We start from the raw sequence: 8,157 nt of genomic DNA, 5'->3' as shown, positions 1-8,157 counted from the left end.
GGTGGGCGCCGAGCCCTGGCCTTCCGCGTCCACTCCGGCCCTCGTCCCTCAGATGTTCGCGTCTGACGGGCGGTTTCCCGCGCTCTGGCCGCCCGAACCCTCAGGCCCCACGTCCCATAGCCGACCGAGGGTGACGGGCAGTCAGCGGGCATTTATTAAGCTCCTACTACTTGCCAGGCGCTGGGCTAAGCGCCGGGGATCCTAGAAAGGGAAAAACACTGGCCCTGTCTGCGAGAACCTCGCGGATGACGGGGAGGCGACACGCCGAGACTGCGTGCATGCATAACAGTATCTGTGGAAGGTAAACGGGAGAGGAAGCGATCGTGGGGCTAAGGGGGGAGGGGAAGACCTTGTGGGGGCCGGGAGGCACGCTTCCCAAAAAGCCGGGAGACGAGCGAGACCGTCTTTTCAGGCCTGGGAAACTGCCAAGGAGTGAATGGAGACGGGAGCCGCGAGGAACAGCCAAGTTACTGAATCACAGATTAGGGCACAGAAAGGGTAGAAAGGGACAAGTTTTCCAATTACATGTGAAGATAGTGTCCAGTATTCATTTTTATGAGATTTTGTGTTCCAAATTCTTCTCCCTCCCCAAGAAGGTAAGCGATCTGATAAGGATTATATGTGCACAGTACTTTTAAACATTCCCCCATATATGCCATGTTGTACAAGAAAAATCAGACCAAAAGGAGGAGAAAATGAGAAAGAGCAAACAAACAAAAAGGTGAAAACATTATGCTTTGATGCACTGTCAGTCTCGTTCCTCTCTGGATGCGGGCGGCATTTTCCACCTCAGGTCTATGGGAATTGTCACGGATCATTATATTGTCAAGAAGCGCTAAGTTGATCCTCATATAATCTTGCTGATGTCATGTACAATGATCTCCTGGTTTGCTCACTTCACTCAGCATCACTTCACCTAAGCGGTTCCAGACTTCTAAAATCATGCTGTTTATCGTTTCTTATAAAACAATAATTTTCCCTTACACTGATATATCATAACTTAGCCAACCATTCCCCAGTTGAGCATCTCCTCAATTTCCAGTTCCCCGGTACCACAAAAGGGGCTGCCACAGATTTGCACCTGAGGCTCCTTCCCCCCCTTTTGCGATCTCTTTGAGGTATACACCCGGAGGGAGACTGTGGGATTTTATATAGCAGTTCTGCAGCCCTTTGGGCAGGGTCTAAATTGCTTTCCAGAACGATTGGATCCTTTTGTATTTGATCCTGGAAGTAATCAGGAAATTGCTAGAATTTATTTACTAGGGGGTGTCACATGGTCACTCCTGTGCTTCCGGAAATTCACTTTGGCAATTGAATGGAAGGTGAACTGGAGTGGAGAGGGACTAGTGGCAGGCGGTCCTCTGAAATCTGGGGGGGAAAGAAGGAGATACCTATGAGAGATGTTGTGAAAGTAGAAATGAGGACAGACGTTTGGAGGGAATGCAAGTCAGGAGACAAGGATGACTAACCCGGTAATTTGGAAGGGAGGAGGATTTAGGGGAAAAGAGAATGACTTCTGTTTTGGATATGCTGAGTTTGTTTTTCTAAAGGATTTTTATTTGCTAGATGTTTGGTGATGCAAGACTGGAGTTCTGGAGATAGCTGAGGGCTGGATAAGTGAATCTGAGAGTCATCTGCATAAAGATGATAACTGACTCTATCTGATATCATCACCACCCATGGTATTTTAAAAAATTTTATTTTTCCCTGAGGCTGGGGTTAAGTGACTTGCCCAGGGTCACACAGCCAGGAAGTGTTAAGTGTCTGAGACCAGATTTGAACTAGGGTCCTCCTGAATTCAAGGCTGATGCTCTATCCACTGCGCCACCTAGCTGCCCCAATTGTTTTATTTTTTAGGAAAGGCAATAGGGAAGGAACCAGTGGGCAGTGAAAGATTGAAAATTAATTTAAAAAACAAAACAAAACAGTGAGAATGCTCAAGCAGACAGTTTGCTGGAGGAGAGAATATAGCATGGGATCTTGGGCACACAGAAAGGAGTGCTCCTTGGAAAGGAGAATGGCCACTGATTGGGGCAGGAGAAAGTGGGCCCCAGCTTACTTAGTCAGAGACAATTTCAACCTTGCTTCTAATCCTTTTCTAGCTGTAGAACCCTGAGCAAGTCACTTCAGGCCTTTGAGCCTATTTCCTCTTTGGCAAAGCCTTTGAGACTTACATCATTGAGTTATGAATATCAGAGGAGGCATGTATATAAAGTGCAAAGGTCCATGTGAATGTGAACTATTATCAGAACTTAGGCAATTAGGTCCAATTTATAGTGAACCCAAGAATGGTTTCTCCAAACAATGTTTAGGTCAACCTGGATAGAAGCCCAGGACTAATTTACATTTTTGTTAGTAATTTGGATCACCTTACAAGTACAAGATTGAGGAAGTGTAGCTAGCAATACTTTGTTTGAAAAAAAAAAAGTCTGGAGGTGGGGTTAGTGAACTGCAAGTTCAATATTAGTAAATAATATGAGGTGGAGCCTCCAAAACCTAATGTAGTTGTAGATGCTTAGTAAAAACACAACAGAAGTACCTTTCTTTTCTGTCCTAGTCAGACTATATTGTGTTGGGTTGTGGGCTCTCCAGTTCATGAAATGACATTGATAGACTAGGAGAGCATTCACGGTACCTAGGATGGTGAGAGGCCTTGAAGTCATGCCAGATGAAAGAACTGAGTAAATTTAGCTTGGACCCAGCAAGAGTTAAGGTGGATGCGATAAGTGACAGGTATACAAAGTTTCCCAAGTCTCAGTGAGGTTCTGAGCTTCAATGACACTCCTAGATTGAAAAGTGAATACTTTTCTCTTCATGACCTCTAAAAATCTAGGAAGAGAAGTCAGACTTGTAGAGAAGCTAAAGTCAGTGTAATGTGAGGAAGAGGTTCCAAACAATCAGAACTATTCAGAAATGATGGCAGCATGCTTCCATAGCTGGTTAGTCTAATCCATTTTAATTGTGAGCCTCTGATTCTATTAGTATAGGAACTACCTCTAATTAACACTGATCTCCACCTTTACAGCACCCAGTGGTTTTAGAGAGTGGCCTGAGAAAAAGCTTAAGATATGTCCACACGTATTCACATGCATCAGAATTAAAACTTCAGCTTGGATGTTTCCAGCCCCGAGGCTGGTTCTCTATATGCTAGCCTTTAAGCTAGCTCTCCATTTCATTTAAATTCAGCATGCATTTATTAAGACCTGTTATGTGTCAGGCAACTCTAATAAGAGATGGCATTTGAGGTTTGACTGATGAGGGTTCCCCCAAAGGAGGAAGCGATAAAAGAACATTTTAGGATCTGAGAAATCCTGTGTAAAGAAGCAGAGTGACACTGTCAGATTTGAGCTTTGGGAAAAGTAATTTGGCAAATGTATGGATGATGAAGGGAAGGGGAGAGAGACAGAGAGAGAGGGAAGGAGGGAAGGAGGAACTGAGATAGGAGCCTAAAGACTGGGCATTCATATTGCAAAGGGCCAGATAAGAGGTGATGAATGAGTGGTCTTAGGTGGTGACAAGAATAAATAGAAAAAGGGGTCCAGATGTCAGAGATGATGAAGAGGTAAGATTGACAAAACTTGACAACTGATATGTTAAGTGGGCTAGGGAAGGAGAAGGAAAGTCTCCATTTTTCCTGACTGAAGATCTTCAAATCTTAGAGGGGATTCTTATTTGAAATGGCTTGGACCATCTGGCCGCTGAGGTTCCTTCCACCTGTGGAAATTGCCTCTCATCGTGACTTCCCATACCTCATTGATAGGACATATGGTTATCCATTGGGAGGTGAGTTGATCATAGCAGAGAGCCCCAGAGATTATTAGGTAAAACAAAAAAACCCTGGCTGGTCCATAGGCTAGATTCCCTGTGATGGATTTATGGAAGACAGCCCTGGGAATTACACTTAATGAGAAGGGATGAGTAAATTTTGTTCTGCACTGAGGGAAGGAATCTCCCTATTCGTGAAATTACACATGCATCCAAGTGTTGAAGAACTGTCTGGAACAAGAGAAGTGATCTTCCGTTGCATTCTGCACTGCTCAGACCACAGAGTTTGGGTTTGGTTCTGGACATCACACTTTAGGAAAAGCAGGTTGGAGATAAAAGAAGAGGGGTACCAGGATGATGTAGGATATATCCAGGTCTCCTGTTGCTGTCCTTAAAATATAGATTGGCTGTTGAACTGATATTCCTATAATAGATTTGATTGTATCACTCTCCTGCTCGGAGACTGCTGGTGGTATCTGTTTGCCTTTTGTATAAAATAAAAACTCATTTGGTACTTAAAAGCTTACTTTTTTAGGCTTACCGTTGTACTTTCTTTCTTTTACTCTTTTTGTTAAATTCCTTCCAATTACATTTTAATCTGGTTCAGTCAGCACTCAGGAATGGAATGTTGTGGTTGTGTGTTTGATATATCTGCCTTAGATGATCTCTAAGGTCCCTTCCAATTCTGGTACTGCCATTTTGTCAAAGGATAATGGCAATGAGTCTTCAATTTAATGGAGGGAACGAAAAACATCTATATAGCTAAGTGCGAAATGAAGTATTTTATGCTAAATAATTTTGAACATCCTTAGAGTTTGGTTTGTTTAGAACTAATTCTTCCCTTAATCTACCCTCCTTCTTAATTCTCCAATCTTTCTTCCTCTTATGTCCTCTTCCCCTATTAAGTGTATTTCTGTACCAACTGAGCATGTGTGGGTTTATGTTCATCCCTCTTTTGACCAGTTCAGACAAGAGAGAGGTTTAATCATTGCCCCTACACCTTCCTCATGTAGGAGACTTGTCTAGACCTGTACACTCCAATTGTGTGAGATCATATTCCCTAATCTTCCTTTCCCTTTCCCCTCTGCCTAAGTATATTCACCTTCCTCTCTCTTTCCATTCTTCTTTTAAGATTATCAAGACTTTAGGCCTTTTGTCTAATTAGAATCTACGACCCCTGAAGATGATCAGGTTTAGCCAGGACATATGTGTCATCTCCCCATCTTAAAATATAAACCATCAATCCTTGTTTAGTTCTTTATGATTATTTGTATTTATATTTTTATGGATCTCATAACCCTTTTGTTTGAACTTCAGCATTTTTAATTTTTTTTTTACCAACAATACTTGAAAATTTATTTCATTAAAAATCTATTTTGTCTTGTGTAGGATTAGTTTATTTCTGTTTCTAAGTCTGTATCCTTTGTTTTTTGTAATATCCCATTTTCAGCTTTTTTGCTCCTTTATAATGATCCCTGCAAAATAGTGTGTGATCTTGACTATAGTTCTTTGGTATCTGAATTCTTTCTTTCTCGCTACCTGTATAATTTATTTACTTTTTAACCTGGAAGTTCTGAATTTCGCCTATAATGTTTGTGGGAGTTTTTATTTTTGAGGTTTCATTTAGATTATGACTGGTAAATTCTTTCTATTTTCACTGTGCCTTTTGGTTCTAATAAATATGGGCAGTTTTCTTGGAAGATTTCTTGATTGATTTATTTTTTAGGAGAGGAATGGTTTTCAAGTACTCTGATTCTTTCTTCTTGATCTGTTTTCCAAGTCAGCTATTTTTGAGATGAAATACTTTACATTTTCTCCTACTGTCTTCAGTCTTAGTTTTAATATTTCTTGTCCTGTGGAATCATTATCTTCTCTTTGGTTCATTCTAATTTTCAAGTGTTAGATATCTGGGCCATGTTCTGAACCTCTTGTACAGAACCACCAATATAAGCCATTAATTCTTCCATTTTTTCTTTAATAGTTTTCCTTTCTTCTCTAAATTTCCTAATATGCTTATTTTATTTATAAATATTTTTAAAATTTATTAAAAATTTACAAAAAAATTACTCCTTTAAAAATAGGTTTATTTGTCAAAAATTTTATAAATAAAAATTTTATTCATATTTTAAAATTTTAAGTTCTTTTTAAAAACCTTTGTTTCATCTTTCTAAGATTCTAGTCGCGTCTCTGCCCACTCTATAATTTCTTTGAGATTTGCCTATAGATGCTTTGGAGTCATTCTCTTCATGGTTATGGATCTGAACATCATCCCTGCCACTATAATAGTTTTTTTGATCTATCACAGTGCACAACTGTGGGTAGGCCCTCATTGAGTTCCCATGCAGAAATACTTTACACAAACATTCCATGATTAGGTTTTGTCCACCCATTTCTTATCTATACTTTTATGCTGACTGGGGTTGGAAAGCTTCCTCATTTTGATTTTTCCCTTAGATTTTCACATCAAGATTTGATTTGTATATCTGTGTGGGGTGGTTTTGGGGCAAGCTCAGCTCTACTATACTTCTGCTCCATTATGTGGATTGTTCTACGTGCTGGCTACTTTGTAAAATTATGTTTTTGGCTGTCAGTTTGTTAGACTCAGCTCCTTGGCATTCTGAGCTTGATAACACCTTCCACCAGAACCTCAGAAAATTAAACACAAGTTATACCTTTAGAATATGATGTCTTAATTTTCCATTTGGATAGTCAGTTCTTAATACAGCTCTTTATGTGCTCTTAGTAAATGCCTCATTCATCCATTCATTCATGCTGCTGTGTAGATGTTGATTATTGGCTGCTGATGCTTCCTCTCAGATCTCACAGACAGATAAGAGTTTTGTTTTTTTTAAGGTACTCAGTCTCAGCATTTCCCTAGATTTAGGGATGAGCAAGTACTCGATCATGAGAAATCAGCAGACATTGAGATAGAACACGCTACTTGGGGGGATAAGGGGAGGCTTTGGCCAGAATGGTATTCAGGTTGTGGAACTTTGTGACAAAGAGGATTATGGAGAAATTTTTCACCATTCCAGTGTTGGAATTAGTTGTCTTATGACTCAAATTGGGAAAATGCCATAGACTGTACTATGACAGAGCTATTACAATGATAACTTCCATTCTTCCTGACATAATGATGTCTGTTTTGATAGCCTCTGTCATGCATCCTGTGCCCACGAAGCCAGTCTGCATCAGGGCTGAGTCTGGCAACTAGAAAATCTGGGACACCGGTACTTGGGGCTTAAGAGTCAAATGACAACGACAAAGACCTGGACAGGTGCAAGGTAAACTCTCCTACTGTAGCTAACAATGCCACAGGAGCAATGGGTCATGGCTACTGTAGTTCCAGCAGCTAACCTTGGCTTTCTTCTTTGAAAAACAGAGTATTCATATTCTTTTCCTATTAATCTATTGGGGACTGTCCTCTCCATTGTTGACAGGGTGTTTTTCTTTTTAAGTCTGACTCTTTACATGTATTAGCCATGTCTTTCTCTTTTTTGGGGAGCAAAGCTATTTTATAAGGACCTCTAGAATCTAAAAAGACCCAAAAGCAGCTATTGTAGCCTGTATTTGAACAGGAGCCACCACAATAATAGCTCAAATAAATGATTATCTGGCTTTCCCTGAAATAGTCAAATAGACTATCCCTATATGCAAAACACTGTGCTAAGTGCTAGTCAAATCAGCAAACATTTATTAAGCACCAACTATATGCCAGGAACTGTGCTAAGTGTTAATGATGCAAGGAAAGGCAGCATGTGGTCTAATGAAGGAAACAGTGCTACAACAAAATAGATATAAGATAGACTGGAGGTAATTGCAGAGAAAAAGAAAAAGCATTAAGGGAGTTAAGGACTTGAAAGAAGCCAAAGAAGTCAGAAGGCAGAGATGAAGAGGCAGAGAATTCTAGCCATGAAGAACAGCTGGTGAAAATGCACAGTCAAGAGATGGAGAGTCTTGTTCAAGGAATAGCAAGGACGCCATTGTCACTAGACCACGGAATAGATGAGGAACAATAAGGTATAAGAAGACTTGAAACATAGGAAGGGACCAACTCATGAAGGGTTTTGAATGCTAAGTAGGATTTATATTTGGTCCTGGACACCCTGGAGTTTATTGGATAGATGGTGGGGGAAAGGGAAGTTGATATGGTCAACTTGCATTTAAGAAAAATCAATTTGATGGTTAAGTGGAGGAGGGAATGGAGTGGGAAAGACTTGTGGTAGGGATAGTAACCAGCGGGTTATGGTAATACGCCAACCATGAAGTAATGAAAGCCTGCACCAGCATGGTAATAACGTCAGTGGAGGGGACTTAATGGATATGGGGGTGAGAGATGTCTGGGATGTCACCTAGATTTTAAATAGGGGTAACTAGGGCACCTTTGACAGT

At 40.5% G+C, this 8,157-nt stretch overlaps 1 protein-coding gene across 5 annotated transcripts in view; it reads left to right on the top strand.

Annotated features, from left to right (window-relative positions):
- Positions 1-8,157, top strand: part of BID (BH3 interacting domain death agonist) — a 44,380-nt gene that overhangs the window by 499 nt on the left and 35,724 nt on the right. For 2 of the 5 annotated variants that reach the window (XM_074266830.1, XM_074266833.1), the window contains exon 2: positions 6,918-7,049. The exons of 1 other annotated variant lie outside the window; for it this stretch is intronic. The gene's annotated coding sequence lies outside the window, so the exon portion shown is untranslated. Of the gene's footprint in view, positions 302-1,566; positions 1,683-6,917; positions 7,050-8,157 lie in introns of all 5 variants that reach the window. 2 more of the 5 variants (XM_074266832.1, XM_074266835.1) reach the window with 2 other exon arrangements.

This window comes from Sminthopsis crassicaudata, chromosome 5 (assembly GCF_048593235.1).
Source record: "Sminthopsis crassicaudata isolate SCR6 chromosome 5, ASM4859323v1, whole genome shotgun sequence".
Classification (NCBI taxonomy): Eukaryota; Metazoa; Chordata; class Mammalia; order Dasyuromorphia; family Dasyuridae; genus Sminthopsis; species Sminthopsis crassicaudata.
The sequence above is the reverse complement of the archived record's forward strand: the minus strand, read 5'-3'. Positions and strand labels throughout refer to the sequence as shown.